Source organism: Saimiri boliviensis, chromosome 20 (assembly GCF_048565385.1).
Source record: "Saimiri boliviensis isolate mSaiBol1 chromosome 20, mSaiBol1.pri, whole genome shotgun sequence".
NCBI classification, from domain to species: domain Eukaryota; kingdom Metazoa; phylum Chordata; class Mammalia; order Primates; family Cebidae; genus Saimiri; species Saimiri boliviensis.
Window position 1 is genome coordinate 129709 of NC_133468.1, and position 19090 is coordinate 148798.

General features: G+C 42.7%; 1 non-coding gene across 1 annotated transcript; it reads left to right on the forward strand.

Moving 5' to 3' along the window:
* Positions 1-701: 701 nt before the first annotated feature.
* LOC141582523 (U4 spliceosomal RNA) lies at positions 702-842 on the forward strand. The gene has a single exon (XR_012515361.1). It is a non-coding gene; the product is annotated as a U4 spliceosomal RNA (small nuclear RNA).
* The last annotated feature ends 18248 nt before the right edge of the window (positions 843-19090 follow it).

Below are 19090 nucleotides of genomic sequence, written 5' to 3' on the forward strand. Positions count from 1 at the left end.
TGAGGTTGGAGGATCGCTTGAGCTCAGGGCTTTGAGGCCACAGTGAACCAGTCATCATGCTCACACCACTGCACTCAAGCCTGGGAGACAGAGTGAGACACATTCTCTCTCTCTCTCTCTCTCTCTCTCTCTCTCTCTCTCTCTTTCTCTCTTTCTCTTTCTATCTCCCTCTCTCTCTCACACACACACACATACACACACACACACAGGTTAAATCTGTTGAATTATGTATTTAGGGACTGAGTACCTTTGGTCATAAAATATTTATGGTTGCAGGAACAAGTTAATAACTAAGTACAGACCCAAAACTTATAAAATTATACCAGTACTTTAAGCAAAAAGCATTCTTAATTTAAAAATAAGTTTTAAAGATAATAGTACACTCCTAAATTATTGTTAAAATCAATAGTAACAGAGAAAAGTAGCAATACAAATAGCCTGACAGAAACTGATCGCAATCATTCATAAGAGACAACACTATTCTTAATAACCTATATAAACAAACATTAAGTAATTCTGTTTGTACGTTAATGCGCTGTGGTTACAGGTGTGATTACTTAATGTTTACCTTAAGTAAGCACACCTGTAATCCCAGTACTTTGGGAGGCCGAGGAAGGCAGATAACCTGAGGCCAGGAGTTGGACACTAGCATGGCCAACATGGTAAAACCCAGTCTCTACTAAAAATACATTAAAAAAAATAGCTTTGCACAGTGGCAGTATCATAGGCAGTGAGGTTTATCTGAGGTGTGATTATTGCTAATTGAAAACTTTTCCCAATACCCCGCTGTGATGACTGGAAATAAAGTAAGCATTGGCAATTTTTGGAAGTCTCTACAGGGATGGAATAAAAAAATTAAACAACAACAAAAAAATAAATTAAAATAGAAAATTAAAAAAAAATTAGCTGGACGTGGTGGTGCACATCTGTAATCCTACCTACTTGGGAGGTAGAGGCAGGAGAATCCTTAAACCCAGGAAGCAGAGGTTTTAGTGAGCCGAGATCATGTCATTGTGACAAGGGTAAAATTCCGTCTGAAAAAAAATTTTGTTCTTTAAAACAGCTGCGTTCCTCCTCTTGCTTTCTGAGGTCTCCCTGCTCTGTCACTTAGTAGTGGCTAATAAACTCTTTTAATGTCACTAGACTGTGCGACTTGCCATAAATTCCATTTCGTGTGAGACCCAAAATCCTGTTGCTGGGGTCTGGGACAAGACCCCTCTTCTGCAGACAAAATTATACTAATTATTTTTTCTTTTTTTTTTTGAGACTGAGTCTTGCTCTGTTGCCCAGGCTGGAGGGAAACGGCGTGATATTGGCTCACTGCAGCCTGTGCCTCCCAGGTTCAAGCGATTCTTTTGTTTCAGCCTTCTGAATAGCTGGGATTACAGGCGTCTGCCACCACACTGGTTAATTTTTGAATTTCTAGTAGAGACAGGCTTTTTCAATGTTGGCCAGAGCAGTCTTGACCTCTTGACTTCAGGTGATCCACATGCCTCAGCCGCCTAAAGTACTGGGCTGACAGGCATAAGCTACCTTGCCTGGCTGGCTTGCAACCTTGGTGATCACTTAGATATGGAGGGTGAAGGAGGAGGCGTGTCACGCAGATATCGCTCTTGGATTACCACCTGAGCTATTAGGCACAAGGCTCTATTATTGGTTCGAACCCTGAGAGCACCAGTAAACAGCTCGAGGTGGTGTGGAGCAACATGCTGTTTTCATGAGCACCTGGGTGCAGACGGGCTGAGGCCTAAAATGGTATCAGCCCCAAGTGAGGGTGAGGCTGGGGTTTTCTAGTCTCCTGTAAATGGGACGTGTTCCAGTCTGACATAACTGCTCCATGGTACCTAAACGGCCTCTCTCTTGATCTTCAAGGGGTCCTTGTCTTCCAGACTGCCCTTTTCTGGCTTCTGCTCGTTTGCTGACCCACGCTGCTGGTGCACATGGTCTTGTACCTTGGGACCAAGCCTGAGGAGGGAGGAGTAATCCCCCCAAGCTTTCAGGCCCCAGGGAGAATCTTTCATTAAAGAGAGTAGGCTGGCTGATTATTCTTTGTTAAGCACAACTCGGTTTTGCAGGTGCAGTGGGGTGCCTCAAGCTGAAAGCCTGACTCCTCATATGGGCCAGACCCTACGTGGCCGTTCTTGTGACTGCCAGACCACTGAGAGACAGTTTTATCTCACCTCTGTCCTGCACATGTTTATGGGTGCCTTCTCTGTGTTGGCAGATCTGGGGGTCCAGATAGGATCCCGTGAAGAGATCTCAAAGGTCATTAGTCCACAGTGTTTATCACATCACTTCCACAATCAAAGATGAATAAAATATAGAGCATATTTAATAATAAGGTTGATGGTGCACCTGTGCTAGGCAGTGTTTTAGTTCCTGAGACACCAAGGATTGAGACAATCATTGCCTTCGAGTTTTGCATCTGTTAAGTCCTGCTATCGAGAACTGTGTGTTTTAAAATGTCTAATTTATCAGGTGGGATCTGGGCTGTCTGTAAGCTTAGGTAAGGGGAGGCTGGTATCAAGCAAGTATCCAGTACCCCCTCAACATCCCAGTTCTTCTCCACCAATCTTCCAATTCTAGGACTGATGCAGAGGCCCTCGGAGCGACTTAAGAGGGGAAGTAGTCAGTGTGCTCTGTGGCTAGCTTGTTTGGGAGCATACATTGTAAATCCTCTGCAGACAAAACATTGGAAACAAGTAGTGTTTCAGCTTGAGTTTCTCGTAAATGGCTTGCAGTCGTATAAACCAGAGCATGTACACCACAGAGCAACATGAGGGTCCCTCTACCACCCTTTCTCCCAGCGGCCTAAGTGGGCATCTACACAGAATAATGTGTGCAGCCTCACTGTGTGGAAGTCCAGTGCTTTGTGCTTGGAGTGTCATCAGGGAAGGGCCCCTGACTTGGAAGGTTGATGAGCTGCCACGGTGGGAAGGAGGGGACGTGTGGTGCTGCTGGGTCTGCGTCTCACTCTGTGACAGGAGGCATGAGAGAGCCTTGGTCTTATGAAGACCTTGGGTGTCCCAGCTCACTTCAGCCCTGAGCAGCCTGATGCAGGCACTGGGCCTTGGTTCTGGAAGTGAGAATACAGCGCGGGCTTCCACTGCATGGCTGGCACAGTGGACATTCAGGTGCCTATTTGGGGACTGCTACGGAGTCCTGTGCCAGATGCAGTGGTGCACAACTGGGAGCCAAGGGTCTCTGCTTCTGCTGGAGAATCTAGGCAGATGTAAAGGGTTAAGGTTAGTGGTAGGGTTAGGGGTTAAGTTTAGGTTTGGTGTTGGGGTTTGGAGATTGGGGTCAAGGGTCAAGGGTCAGGGCTAAAGAGTAGGATGAGGGATTGGGTAGGGGTAGGGTTAGAGTCACGGGGTTAGGGTTTAGGGTTAGAGGTTAAGGGGGTGAGGGTGAGGGTAATAAGCAGATTACTAACAGATTACTAAAAGCAATTCTGCTTCACTTCAATAACAATCTTCTCCAACTCATTTTGTCTCCACAAACTTATTTTTCCAAGAAGAATCCCAGGCTTCTTGAAGAACCCAGTGACTTTTCGCACCTTAAATCTGTGAAATTCTGTCTTCTGCCGTACATATAGTTCAAATATACAACGCGAGGCAAAGCCAGACGCCTTCCTGAAGGGACCCAAGAAATTCTTCTCTTTCTCTCTCTGGAACAAAATGAATTCTTTTCTCTCTCTCTCTCTGGAACAAAATGAATTCTCTGGACCATCAGTGCTAACCTTCAAAAGCCAAACCCATTTGTGAGATCTCCTTTAAAACTACTCTAGAACCAAGTGTTTATATTTATATGACATTAATTTAGTATTTATATTAATATAAGGGAGAATGCTGAAATCTGTCTACGACACATGTTCCTCTGGCTTATTGCCCAGTAAATTGTTGTCTCAGACTAAACTTCGGTTTCTGTCTCTAATTTTTGAAGTAAAGAATGTAACTGATCTCAAAACATCTGCTTTTATTTTAGCGACTCGTGCTGCCATCTCCATTCTTCCTTGTATTCTTGCAATCTGTGTGGAAGTTCTTTAATGTGAACATTTTAACCACCTTCATGCTCCCATGTATAAGGTCAGCACATTCTTGCTTGAGGCCTTGGCTGCTCATCATCATAGTGTGCCCTAACATATTGTAAGATTTGGGTTTGTTTTGGGGATGAGGTCTACATATAGAGAAAGGAGAAATGCTTAGAGTCACCATCAGGACAGCTGGGATGAAAGCTGGGGATGGGCAGGTGCCTTTCAAGTCACCCCAAGCCTGAGGCTGGAGGAAACATGTCCACCCCCTGTAAACACTTTTATTCATGTTTTAATTACTCATTTGTCTTACAGCACTAAAGTAGTCAAAACAGGCGTATTAAAAAATGAAAAGTAGGCATATTAAAACTTGCAACATTATTTAAATTTAAATATATTATTCATACCTCATCAACATTTTCTTTTGTTGAAAAGTCTAAGATTAATTGACAGTATAGTTTTAATAGTAGATAGAATGATGTGTGTTTTATAAACATTAACATCCTACATTACATGTATGAACCAAGAAAATCTGAGACAGGCTTTAGATTTTTTAGGGAGTTTATTTTGCCAAGTTTGAGGATGCACACACCCGTGATGTATCCTCATGAGGTCCGGACAACATGTGCCCCAGGTGGTAGGAGCACAGCTTGGTTTTCTACATTTCAGGAAGTCATGAGACATCAATTATGTGTAATATGTACATTGGTTCAGTCCAGAAAGGTGAGACAACTTGAAGAGAGGCCAAACGGGGGTCTTCCAGATCATAAGTAGATAAAGATGAATGGTTTCATTCTTTTGAGTTGCTGATTACCCTTTCCAAATGAGGCAATCAGATATGCATTTATCTCGGTGAGCAGATGGGTGACTTTGGATAGAATGGGAGGCAGGTTTGCCCTAAGCAGTTCCCAGCTTGACTTCTCCCTTTAGCTTAGTGATTTTGGGTCTCCAAGATTTTTTTCACAAGGTCTAACATGTTTTCCTATGAACATTAATTATTCATTATGTATTTTATTACACAAATAAGGCCGAGATTTTTTAAAAAGTATCAACTTCATGACTAAGCTAAATAATTACATAGAAGTTCAACTAAATTTGTAAACATTCCAGAGTTTGGGTTTCCAATATTTTTTTGTGATTATTTTAAAGGTAAAGTATTTTTTCCCCATAAAACATAGAAACATCTAAAATCACCCATAGGATGTCCTACCAATTTTGTTTCTCTAGTTTCCTTATTTTCTGCAAAGCCTTATTGAGGAAATTGACTTTGAATATTCTTTTAAACTTTTCTGTTTTAGAAAGTGTTGTGGTGAAACATTGAATTATCATGGTCACAAATTCGGTTCACGTTTTTTCTCTGAATATTTTTTCTTAGTGGCCAATATTTCATTCTGGTGTATTATGGCTAAAAGGTAGACACTGGAAAAAAATAAAGACAAGAAGAATTTGGAATAAGTGATCCAGTCACAATGAGTCAATCAGCCATTGGAACATATTTTTACAAAGTCACTCTTGTTAAAATATTTATCCATGAATTGAAATCAAATCTGTAAGGTTATTATTTTTTTTCCTGACCTAGGGTGAACAGCATTTTAGAGATTGAACCCAGGGAACATCGACAGCACAAGAAAAATATGTGAAAAATAAGTTTACACATATGTAAAGCCCACAAGGAGTGAGGCGTTAGCTCCACCTTCTTGATGGTTGACTGTCTACATTAAGTATTTGGAATTCTTTTGCAAAGAAGATTTCTATTCAACTCCATTTGCTTATTCACCTACACATACAAATGGAGACACCTAGATAATTACTTGAAGCTTTAGTTAGTATTAAACACTGCAGCAGTATGTTGAACAGTTCATTCCTGTGTTGGCCAGCAGTAGCTCTTTTTATTGGCTCCAATTTTCCTTTGACATATTTCAATTTTTTTTAAGTACTTACTTACTTTTTGATACTTCTATCACACATTTCTTCAAAGAGCCTGATTCCTTTCAGAATGGTAGGAAAACTTATATCTGGCTGCTGAGTGAGCACATTGTGTCTTGTCTCTCATTAGCAATGCTAGGAAGTATATGTGTGTATGTCACCTACCTATACACACCTAGTTAGGAAGGTTTTGATGTGGAACTGTATCTGTATTAAACTAAACATAAGTTTATGTTGATGTCTTCACCCCTGATCTACTATCACATGAATTTTTCTACCCTTCTCCCCTTGCTAATTTATAACCTCCCACGTCAACAGTGAGGGACCTAGTTTCTACCATCTGCGACTTATATAACTCATTGTTTGATTCCAGATACAGATACTGTGGTTTTCCAATTGTTCAATTATCCCTGTTGGAAGAAACTTTATAAAATGGAATCCAATGATGAAGTATAGTTTATTTTCCTTCAGCCTACAGATTCTATTCATTGGTAAAGAGACTTAGGTCAGCACCGTTTTCCCTACACCTTCAGAGAGTTGTTTCCCACATTTGTGTCTTAGTCCATTTTGTGCTTCTGTAACACAATACCTGAGGCAGGGTAATTTCTTAGTAAAGAAGATTCATTTGGCTCACAATGCTGGTGGCTGGAATGTTCAAGATTGGGCAGTTGCATCTGGTGGGGCCTCAGTCTTTTTTGCCTCATGGTGGAAAGTGGAAGGGGAGCAAGGGGTGCACCAGAGATCACAGCAAGAGTGAAAGCAGGAGGAAAGCCAAGGAAGCAAGACTCTGACTATCTACTCTTGCAGGAATTAATCCATTCCTTTGAGAGCAGACAGAACTCACCCCCATGGGAGGGCATTAATCTATTTATGAGGAATCAATCTCCATAATCCAAACACCTTCCACGAGGCCCCACCTCCCCACACTGCCACCTTGGGGGTCAAATTTCAACATGAGTTTTTGCAGAAACAAACCACATCTAAACCATTGTAATTTGTAACATAGTTAAATTATTTTTCACATTATGGATTCTGTGCTGGGATACTCCACATTCTGAATAATATTATTTAACTTGAATAGAGTTTGATTTACCCATTTAGCTGTATAATTCTGCATTCTTTTACAAATGGTTAGTGGCCGGTATATACTATTAAAAAAACATATGGAACACTTCAAACCCCCACCCCATGCAGCCAATGGCTTTGCATCTGTGTAGTTTCCCTTCTCCAGAATCTCATTAAATAAGGTCACATTGTGAGGATTCTCTTCACACTGTCTTCTTCCACTTAGCAATGTGCATGAAAGATCACTCATGTCTTCGTGTGAGTTTATAGCTTGTTCCTTTCTATGGCGAAATAGTATTTCATTGCATAAATGTATTACAATTTGGTTATGCATTTTGGGGACCAAACCTTCCTCTTCTTTGGTCCAGGGTTGGAGGCCTTCAAATTATCTGACAATAGATACATTAATAGGGGAGACAATACTTGGCTGCTTGTTCCACATGTATCATCATGTGACAAAATTCATCAGATGGCAGGATCCAGTTTACAAAGAGGTAAAAATAGCCCAAAGAAAAGAAACAAGACTAGAATCTGATAACCCACAAGGGCTATAGTTTTCCTATTAAAAAAAATTTTTTTGGAAACAGGGTCTGGCTCTATGTCTGAGGCTGGAGTGCTCAGCTTACGTCACCCTCTATCTCCTGGGTACAAGAAAGCCTCCCTCTGCAGCCTCCTGATTAGCTGGGACCACAGGCATATGCCATCATGCCCAGCTAATTTTTGGATTTTTAGTAGAGGCAGGGTTTTGCCATCTTGCCCAGGCTGGTCTTGACCTCTTGGCATCCCAAAGTGCTGGAATTATAGGCATGTGCCACCATGCCTGGCTGAGTTTTTCATTGAAACATAAAATTTCTCTCTGTAGTAACCATCATTTTTGATCATAGATAATCAAAGATTATTCTTGTTTTAAAAATAAGTTCAAGTTTTGTTAGATTTTGCCTGACTATTTACGTAAGTGCAGCAAGAACAGGAGCTGACCACATAGGTGCTTTCAAGCTTCTTTGCTGGAAGTTTTCCTACAGAATCTCAGATTGGAGTTTTAAAGGCCTTATTGAGGCTAAAAGCCAAGCCCAGAACATAGTATCAAATTTCAGCTGCAGTCCTAAAAACTTTGAGTGAATTCCTCTCTTCTTGAGGCCCTCAAACTATCCCCAAATTCTTGGGCCTGCAAGGAAAGGACCTTTCTTACTAATCTGTATGGATGTGACTCTTGTAATCTAGGTATCAGGCTGGCTTTTCTCAGACTGCTTTGTAAGGATTAGGTCCATAAAAATCAACCTTAGTTCCTTAAAATTGCTAGTCGTAACTGATCTTAGGTACACTATTGCTAAATATAGTATTCCAGTAAAAGCCTTGATAATATAAACAAAGTTTCCAATTATATCCTTTTCTAAGGTGAACAGATTCTTTTTGGACTTCTGCTAACAACTATATTGTCATGAAAATAAGAGTGTTCAGTAAGAATTTCAAAATTCTGGAGAAATCAGTCGAGGAAAAAGATAAATGCTTCGGTTTTTTTTTTTTTTTTTTTTTTTTTTTTTTTTTTTTCTGAGACGGAGTTTCGCTCTTGTTACCCAGGCTGGAGTGCAATGGCGCGATCTTGGCTCACCGCAACCTCCGCCTCCTGGGTTCAGGCAATTCTCCTGCCTCAGCCTCCTGAGTAGTTGGGATTACAGGCACACGCCACCATGCCCAGCTAATTTTTTGTATTTTTAGTAGAGACGGGGTTTCACCATGTTGACCAGGTTGGTCTCGATCTCTTGACCTTGTGATCCACCCGCCTCGGCCTCCCAAAGTGCTGGGATTACAGGCGTGAGCCACCGCGCCCGGCTGCTTTGTTTTTATTTAATTAAATGTAATCTTAATTGTTGTGAGTTATTGTTAACTTAAGGGAAAGAGATTTCTTAAACCCAGAAACTATAACATTAAAGAACCAGCAATGCTCAAAAGAAGCTATAAAATTATAATCAATTTTCATCAGTTTATTCAGTGCCATGTACTCAATTCCAGTCTTGCTGAATCTTGGGTTAGTCGTGTCATGAACCCATATGTTTCTCAACTAGACTTCTGGACATCTTCACTGAGTCAAGTGTATGGTCCAAGTGTATGATCTTAAAATTATTTGAGCAATATCATCAGAAGCCTGTAACCAGAGTACCTGCCATAGTCTTTTCTGTGAGTCTCAGAGGGAGTCTGTGTTGGAGATGAACATTCTGATCCATAGCTAATTGCAGGAGCTTGTAGGAAAGCATCAGGCCTAAATAATATCTAAATGACAAAGAGCATGAAATGACTATGACAAAAGATCTGATGATGGTCCAAGTGTATGATCTTAAAATTATTTGAGCAATATCATCAGAAGCTTGTAACCAGAGTACCTGCCATAGTCTTTTCTGTGAGTCTCAGAGGGAGTCTGTGTTGCAGATGAACATTCTGATCCATAGCTGATTGCAGGAGCTTGTAGGAAAGCATCAGGCCTAAATAATATCTAAATGACAAAGAGCATGAAATGACTATGACAAAAGATCTGATGAGAGTTCAGGAATGATTTTGTTTTTTACATTTTGATTTATTTTTATTTTTTTGAGAAGATGTTTCACTCTCGTTGCCCAGGCTTGAGTACAATGGTGGGATCTTGGCTCACTGCAACCTCCACCTCCCGGGTGGAGGTTCAAGCAGTTCTCCTTCCACAGCCTCTCAATTAGTTGGGATTGCAGATGTCCGTCACCAAGCCTGGCTAATTTTTTGTATTTTTAGTAGAGGCAAGGTTTCACCATGTTGGCCAGGCTGGTGTTAAACTCCTGAACTCAGGTGATCCACCCACTTTGGCTTTCCAAAATGCTGCAATTACAGGCATGAGTGCCTGCACCCAGTGAGAGGTTTACTTCCTGTAAAGGGTTGCAGCCTGCAGGGAAATCCTTTTAATAGGCTGGGAAGCATAGACTCCAGCCAGAAGCCAGAAGCAGACACTTTAAGGGAGAGATAAAGGAAACAGAAATTTATGCTGAGTGGCATGGCCAAATACAAATATTGAATAAGCTCTAGGAGGAGTCATGAATATTTATGAAAGGAGAAATGAGTGCAATCGCAGTTGAGTTTCTTACTTCCTCGTGGGTCCCATGTACAAAAAATGGCAGTGTTACCATGATGACAGGGTAAAGGGTGAAGTTTTCAGCCTTCTGACATCAAAAGGTGAAGCAAAGGATGTGAAAACTTGCTCTGTGCATCCACTGTATACTGTCCAGACCCTCTCTGTCATGGGTGGTCTCTTATCAGGCAAGAAAGGAAAGGCAGCTTCAGGCAAATGGTTGATATCAGTGGTGGAGTCTTTTGAAGGGGCTGGTTTCTCTTAAATCCTTTGGTTAGGTGTCTGTTCTGACTTGTGTGCATCTTTAATTGGGCTGCTTTACTTGTTTTTTGTTTTGTTTTGTTTTGTTTTGTTTTGAGATGGAGTTTCACTCTTGTTACCAAGGCTGGAGTGCAATGGCACGATCTCGGCTCACAGCAACCTCTGCCTCCTGGGTTCAGACAATTAGCCTGCCTCAGCCTTCTGAGTAGCTGGGATTACAGGCACGTGCCACCATGCCCAGCTAATTTTTTATATTTTTAGTAGAGACGGGGTTCCACCATGTTGACCAGGATGGTCTTGATCTCTTGACCTCGTGATCCACCCGCCTCAGCCTCCCAAAGTGCTGGGATTACAGGCTTGAGCCACCGCACACAGCCTGCTTTACTTGGTTTTAAGATATTTTTGTATATTGAATACAAATTCTTTCTCAGATCTGTATTTTGCAAATAGTTTCTTTCAATATGTGGTTTGTGCTTTTATTCCCTTAACAAGATATTTTTCAAAGTATACACTTTTAATATTAAAAAAAAATCCACCCAATTGTTCCTTTGGTGTGTATTGATAGTTTGTGTTGTTTGTTAAAATTCATTACTGAACCCAAGAGCAGATAGCTTTTATTCTATGTTTTCTTCTCAAAATTGTATAGTTTTGCATTTTTAGTGTAAGGATGATTTTGATTATTTGAGTAAGTTGCAAAGTTTTCATCTACACTTATTTTATTTCCTATGGTTTCCAATGAATTGTTCCTTCACTTATTTTGGGAAAGAGACAGGATAGTGGGCTTTGTTAGAGTTGGTAGATAGCTAGACATGAACATGATGGGAAGGCTTACCTGGAGGGACCATCAAAAATTTATATATTAGTAGCATCTCTAATGCTGGAGTGGATGGGCGCTTCTCAGTTGTGGGTCGGAGGAAAAAGAGGTATCTATGCAGAAAGAAACACCCTAGAATTCCTCTTAGGATGCCCCGATCATCATTCACTCTACAGTTAAAATGTCAGGAAATTGCTAGCTACATGCTGATAAGAAGGACAAAGGGGACATTTTTAAGAGAAACGTGGGGAAGAATTGTCTTCTCAGATTAGGACAGGAAAGGCCATCCAAAAGAGATAGGGAGGCACAGGAGGTACAGACGTGACTGCTGCAGGGTCTTCCTGGGAGGCAGGAAGGAGCCAGCCACAACAGTGGAATTGGATTGATCACCACACATGTGCCTTAGCCAACAGTGAGGAAGCCCCACAAGCCAAAGAGAGGCACGTCGGGGACCAAAGGTGGGAGCAGAAAAACCAGACAGAGCAGGTTGAGAGTTGAGACAGAGGCAGGAATGTGAAGAAGTACATAAATAAAATTCCCTGCACAGGACTCTTCGGCTGTTTTCCTGCACAGTCAGCACGTTCCTCCCTTGGGATCTACTTATATTTTCTATAAGAAGCTCTTTACACTGCATTTATTTTATTTTATTTTTTGAGACAGAGTTTCACTGTTTTTACCCAGACTGGAGTGCACTGGCACGATCTAAGCTCACCGCAACCTCCGCCTCCTGGGTTCAAGCAATTCTCCTGCCTCAGCCTCCTGAGTAGCTGGGACTACAGGTGCAAACCACCATGCCCAGCTAATTTCTGTATTTTTAGTAGAGACAGGGTTTCACCATGTTGACCAGGATGGTCTTGATCTCTTGAGCTCATAATCCACCCATCTGGGCCTCCCAAAGTGCTGGGATTATAGGTGTGAGCCACTGCACCTGGCCTGTATTTATTTTCAATAAAGTTATCTACCATCTTTGTACTGCCTTATGGTTAAAATCTTTCTTCCAAGTTAGACAAGAACTGGGACATCAGCTCTTTCTAGTAATAGCTCCGTTTCAGTTTGAATTTCCAGAACTGTGGGTGTTGAATAAACTGGCTTTCTGACTTTAAGTGCTGCAGAAGGAGGCCTGTAGGGCGCTCCAGCCATCACACAGGGAGCAAGAGGGCCCTGCGGTGTCTCAGCTGCCTGCAGGGAACGTGCTGCCACAACACTGAGCAAGAGGGTCTTGCAGTGTCCCCTGCTGGCAGCAGTGTAGCTGGTGGGCATGCCACCACTACACTGTGTGCAAGAGGGCCCTACAGTGTCCCAAGCAGCCAGCAGGGGGCTTCATGCCAGTACACTATGAGCAAGATGGCCCTGTAGTGTCCCAGCTGCCATCAGAGCCACTACACTGTGAGCCAGAGGGCCCTACAGTGCCTCGAGCAGCCAACAGGGGGCACACGAATACACCACCATGAGCAAGAGGACCCTGCAGTGCTCTAGTTCCCATCACGGAAATGCTGCCAGGACACGATGGGAAAGAGGGTCTTGCAGTGCCCCCAGCGGCCAGCAGAAGGTATGCCCCCACCACACCGCGGGTAAGAGTGCTCAGCTTCACAGGCACCACACCGTGAGCAAGAGGATGTAGCACTGCCTTGGTTGCCAGCAGCGGGCATATTGCCACAACACTGTGAGCAAGAAGGCCCTTCAGTGCTCTAGCTGCCAGCAGGTGATGCCTGTCACCACACTGTAAGAGTGCCCTGCAGTGGCCCTAGCCACTAGCAGGGGGGACCGAGTCTGTGTTTTCAGTTGGCGTCACGGCGCCAGCATGCATTGCTTCATGGTGCACATTGCCTCTCCGCGATCTGTGGAGTTGCATTCTCAGTACAGACCTGTGGGGCACCGTGAGGGTGGAGCTGCGTTCTCCATGGCAGAGACGTAGTGGGCACAGCTTCGGTTTGGGACAACTCTGGATCATGTCCACAGTGAGTAAAATCCTTCCTGTTTGCATTCTTGACTGCTTAGGGTCAGAGACTAGTAAGAAGAGCTCTGTGTGGGAAACTGAACACGAAAAGCCCCTCTGAATCTTGCACACCTGGGTTCTCCCCACTCAAGGCCAGGTGGCTGCAGTGTGAGGTGCACTCAGCAGCCTCAGAAGACAAATGGAGCGTTCCTAAGACAGATATGACCTCTGAAATACGAATACAATAAACCTAGTGCTCAGGTAGAAAACACCTAATGCTAATGCAAGGCCTCCATCCAAAAATGTTACTATAAAATCTGCAATACTCATGCAGCCTTGCCAGTACAGCAGTTTCGATAATCAACACTGACATATCAATGCAAACATAGAAAATAACGTATGGTTAGGGTTTAGGGTGAGGATTAGGGGTAGCGGATAGAGTTAGAGTTAGGGGTTACCAGTTAAACGTTAGAATATAGGGGTTAGAAAAATTTTAGGCCACAGTTTGAGCAAAGAAATGATTCATGAATCATGCCTGAAGCACAAGAATGAAAAACAGGGCTTGGGACTTTGAGCTCTCAGCGGTGGCAGCTGAGTGAGGTTTCTCATTGGCTCCAGCTGGGTGACCGCTGGTTGTGAGGATGGTTCCCTCAGCGTCAATAGTCATACAGCCAACTGGCAGCTGGGCTTTTTGTCATTGACTGGTTGGTTGGTTAATGTTTTTAAGTCAGTTTACATGCCTCAAAGTTCGGTTTCCATTTGATTAGGCAAGATCTCAGGCTAACGGCTTCCTCCTTTTTTGCTTTAACATGTCAAAACCATAATTCATTTTCATTTTACTTTCCTGACATTAATAAAGTAAGTTTACATTTTTGTAAACATTCATTCAGAAAGTCTGTTTAAATGGCAACCTATTTGTGATGGTGGTTAAAATAATGTTTGTTAATTATTAGCATCTTAGAGTAGATGAAATATGTTAACTCTATTAAGCTTTGTTATTAAACCATAACAGGAGTTCAGTTGCTTTTTTCTTCTCCTAGGCTTTAACCATTTAAAATACACTCAAGCATGTCCTAACGATGTGCATACTTTCTGAGAAATGTTTCCTTAATGATTTCATCTTTGTGCAAACACTATAGAGTGTCCTTATAAAACCTGGATGGTGGCCGGGTGCGGCGGTGAACCCCGTCTCTACTAAAAATGCAAAAAAATTAGCTGGGTGATGGTGGTGGCTGGCCGCTGGGGGCACTGCAAGACCCTCTTTCCCATCGTGTCATGGCAGCACTTCCGTGATGGGAACTAGAGCACTGCAGGGTCCTCTTGTTCATGGTGGTGTATTCGTGTGCCCCCTGTTGGCTGCTCGGGGCACTGTAGGGCCCTCTGGCTCACAGTGTAGTGGCCCTGATGGCAGCTGGGACACTACAGGGCCATCTTGCTCATAGTGTACGGGCATGAAGCCCCCTGCTGGCTGCTTGGGACACTGTAGGGCCCTCTTGCACACAGTGTAGTGGTGGCATGCCCACCAGCTACACTGCTGCCAGCAGGGGACACTGCAAGACCCTCTTGCTCAGTGTTGTGGCAGCACGTTCCCTGCAGGCAGCTGAGACACCGCAGGGCCCTCTTGCTCCCTGTGTGATGGCTGGAGCCACCTACAGGCCTCCTTCTGCAGCACTTAAAGTCAGAAAGCCAGTTTATTCAACACCCACATGCCTGTAATCTCAGCACTTTAGGAGGCTGAGGCAGGTGGATCACGAGGTCAAGAGATCGAGACCATCTTGGTCAACATGGAGAAACCCTGTCTCTACTAAAAATGCAAAAAAATTAGCTGGGCATTGTGGAGTGTGCCTGTAATCCCAGCTACTCAGGAGGCTGAGGCAGGAGAATTGCCTGAACTCAGGAGGCAGAGGTTGCGGTAGGCCGAGATCGCATCCTTGCACTCCAGCCTGGGTAACAAGAGAGAAACTCTGTCTCGGAAAAAAAAAAAAAACTGGATGATGTAGCCCACTTCACACATAAGTGATATGGTATAGCTTCTTGCTTTCAGGCTACATACCTGTATAGCTCATCTCTGTACTGAATGCTGTAGTCAAATGTCACACCATGGTGATTGTGGATTGTGATCCCAAAATATCTGAGTCAGGTCTCAGTCAAGTAGAAAGCTTATTTCACCAAGTTTAAGGACATACCCATAACACAGCTTCAGGAGGTCCTGACACCATGGACCCGAGGTGATCAGGGTAGAGCTTGCTTTTATATATTTTAGAGAGTAGGAAGGCTGGGTGGGGGGTGGTTCTAGCTCAGAAGTAGATAAAACAAAAGTTGAATTCTTTTGAATTTTTTTTTTCTTGAGATGGAGTTTCGTTCTTGTTACCGAGGCTGGAGTGCACTGGCACAATCTCGGCTCACCGCAACCTCCACCTCCTGGGCTCAGGCAATTCTCCTGCTTCAGTCTCCTGAGTAACTGGGATTACACACACGTGCCATTGTACCCAGCTAATTTTTTGTATTTTTAGTAGAGACGGGTTTTTACCATGTTGAGCAGGATGGTCTCAATCTCTTGACCTCATGATCCACCCGCCTCAGCCTCCCAAAGTGTTGGGATGAGAGGCTTGAGCCACCGTGCCCAGCCTCTTTTATATTTTTTGATCAGCCTTCCACTGAATACTATGTAGTTTGGTTCAGTGAATTTGCATTTTTACATAGACAGTACAGCAGTGGAATGGTGTGATCTTGGCCAACCACTCCCGCCTCCTCCCCAGTTTAAGCAATTGTCTTGCCACATCCTCCACAGTAGCTGGGATTACAGGCATGCACCACCAAGCCTGGGTAATTGTTTATTTTTAGTAGAGATGGAGTTTCTCCGTGTTTGTCACGTGGCTCTCGAGCTCCTAACCTCAGGTGATCCACCTGCTTTGGCCACTCAAAGTATTGGGATTACAGGCATGAGCCACCGTGCCTGGTCAGGAGGGTTATTTTGATTCTGATATTGTCAACTGTATTTCAGGTATAACTTGTTTTTCTTGGAGTGTTAAATACTACATTGGTATTGTATTACACAAATAAAACAGAGATTCCTTTTTATCACATTCATTGCTAGTGTTATTGATAACTAAATTTAGATACATTCCAGAGTCAGGGCTTCCAGTAATTCTTAGCAATTCTCTAAAGGTAAATTACTTTTTCTCACAAGACACAGTAACATCTAAAGTCAGATTGATTGTCCTGCCACTTTTGTCTAAAAGGAATGCTGGGAAACAAAACAAAGACAAGCATTCATTATAATAAGTGATTCAGTCACAATCAATTGCTATTTTATCTTTTTTTAAAAAGTTATACTTTTGAAATCACCCTGCTTTAAATGGCAGTAGTCTCCAAACTCTGAATTCTTTACTTGGTTCTAAGGTGACCAGATTTCCTAGAGAGTGAACCATACCACAAGAAAAAAGATATGATAAATATGTTTACATGGATGTGTTATTTTAACATAAATCTTGTAAAATAGGCATTTCATTGAAATTATATGTTTGCATCAGTTACTTTGTAGCATCAGGAATGCCCCTATTTTGAAAAGTAGGAGTAGTTAGTGTCAATTACTACTAATTATTAGTACAAATAAATAAGCAGATATTTGAAAATATTTACAATTTTTAAATAAAGGTTTTGTTTTTGTTAGGTAGAAAGGGCCCATTCCCCATATCCAGGACCCACATCCAGCAGGCGGCCTCCGGAGGTTAGTCTGCCCAGCAACAGGACTAGCCCATCCCCCTTGCCACATGGCTCTTCCTTCTTCTTTGCTACCTAGCCCATCCCCCGTGCCACACAGCTCTTCCTTCTTCTTTGCTAACTAGCCCATCCCCCTTGCCACATGGCTCTTCCTTCTTCTTTGCTTAACCTCCACCAATCACTCCTTGACACCTCACCTGTACGGGCTACCTCTAGAGTTCAGCCTTCCCAGCTACAAGGCAAGCCAATCATCTCCCACTTTAGCCCGCCAAAGCTTAAACCAATCCCTGCACGCCACAATATTCCCCCTCCGCCCATGTCCAACTGCCACCAATCACTTCACAACACCTCGCCTAAGCAGGTCGCCTCCCTATAAAAACCCTCTCTGGCAGCTGCTGGGTGCAGCTCTTCCCTCTCCCACTCGAGTTGCCCGCAAACCCCAATAAACCTGGACTCGGCTTAACAACTCCTCGCTCTCATTTGCTTTGGGAAGGGTCTCTGCGGGTTGCACAGTTTTAAATTAGTTTTAGATTCACACTGAAATTGGGAGGAAAATGCAGATTTCCTGTGTAAACCCAAACTAGTTTCCCCTCGTTTAAAGATATCAACTTGTATCAGATATGTTATTAACTTTTTTTTTTTTTTTTTTTTTTTTTTGAGATGGAGTCTTGCTCTGTAACCCAGGTTGGAGTACAATGGCACGATACTGGCTCATTTCACCCTCTACCTCCCATGTTTAAGCAATTCTCCTGCTTCAGCCTCCCAAGTAGCTGGGATTGCAGGCGCCAACCAGCACGCTTGGCTAATTTTTTGTGTTTTTAGTAGAGATAGGGTTTTGCCATGTTGGCCAGGTGGGTCTGGAACACCTGACTGTAGGGGAACAGTCTGGGATGGCACGTCTGCCGGGGGTCTCTCGACCTGCAAGAGGGTCCCAATACCTGGTAGAGAGCGTGTGCTTGAAGAAATAAGAGAGACAGAGAGTGGGGGTCTGGAGGGCTGGATAGGCTGTGCCTAAAGAGCAAATTTTATTTTTCAAAGGCCAGGAATAAATACACTTTCCTTGCTCTGGTTTACGTCATTGCAAGAGGAAATGCAAATCTATACCTTACATGGCCTATACAATAAAGAAGTCAGATACACAATCAGTGGTTGTAAAAAGTAACAGAATTTCCTGTGATCACAAAGCTTGTTTACATCCAGACATTATTCCTCCTGGCTGCAGGTATCTCTGGTTTGATCTTGTTTTAGAAATGAGATGTGAAAAGGTTTTCTGGTTTTCCTCATCAGAATATCTTTTAACCAGATTCTCCTTTGTCTGCTCCTGACTCAACTTATCTCAACTCCCCCATTCAGGAGTCTCTGAGTCAGGGATCAAAGCCATCCATCCTGTATGGTGGCATTTGCTTTGCAAATATTCCCACAGTTAAACCATTATCTAGGGTACAAGGCAGTCAGGCAAGTAAAGAAAAGGTTAAAGCTTATCCTTAAAGAGTCATAAAAAGTTAAGAGCAGAAACTTGTTGCTGGTATGGAGTCACTTGGTCTAGCAGCACCACATAGTTTTAGGCCCAAATGATATCATGGTTGATATTAGAAACTGATCATTCATCTTTCAGTTCCTTTTTCCCGATAGCTCGACTGCCTCCAACAGGAAACTGTGTTTGGGATCAAACTCACCGTATAGTGAGACCCACGCCTTTTGGGGGTCTCACACGGGATGTTCCCCACCCCTGACCTCAGATTATTTACCCGTCTAAGCCTTCAAAAGTTCTGGGATGACAGGCATGAGCCACCATGCCCAGCCTACTATCAGTATATTTGCTTTGGTTAGGTATCTGTTCAGATATTTACCCAGTTTTAAAGTCATGTATGTATTTTGTAAATATCTTCTCACATCTCTGTTCTCTTTTTTTTTTCTGAATACAGTTTTGCACAGTAGAATACTTAGTTTTATAAAGTTGGTGTTATCTATATTTTCATGAACTGGCATGATGTTTTGTGTTACAACTCAACACAAAACTCAATGTCCTATAGATTTTCTTTTAGATTTTTTTGTAGTTTTACATTTTAAGTTATGGTCTCTGGAGTATTTTGAGTAGATTTTTGTTTTTCTTAATTTGTGTATATATTCATTTTATTCTACATGGCTTCCAAAGTCTTCCATCACCATCTTTGGGAAGGAGTGCCTACAGTGGGCTTCATTTTGGTTTGAATTTCTAAAATTATTACATTGAGTAAACTCAATATT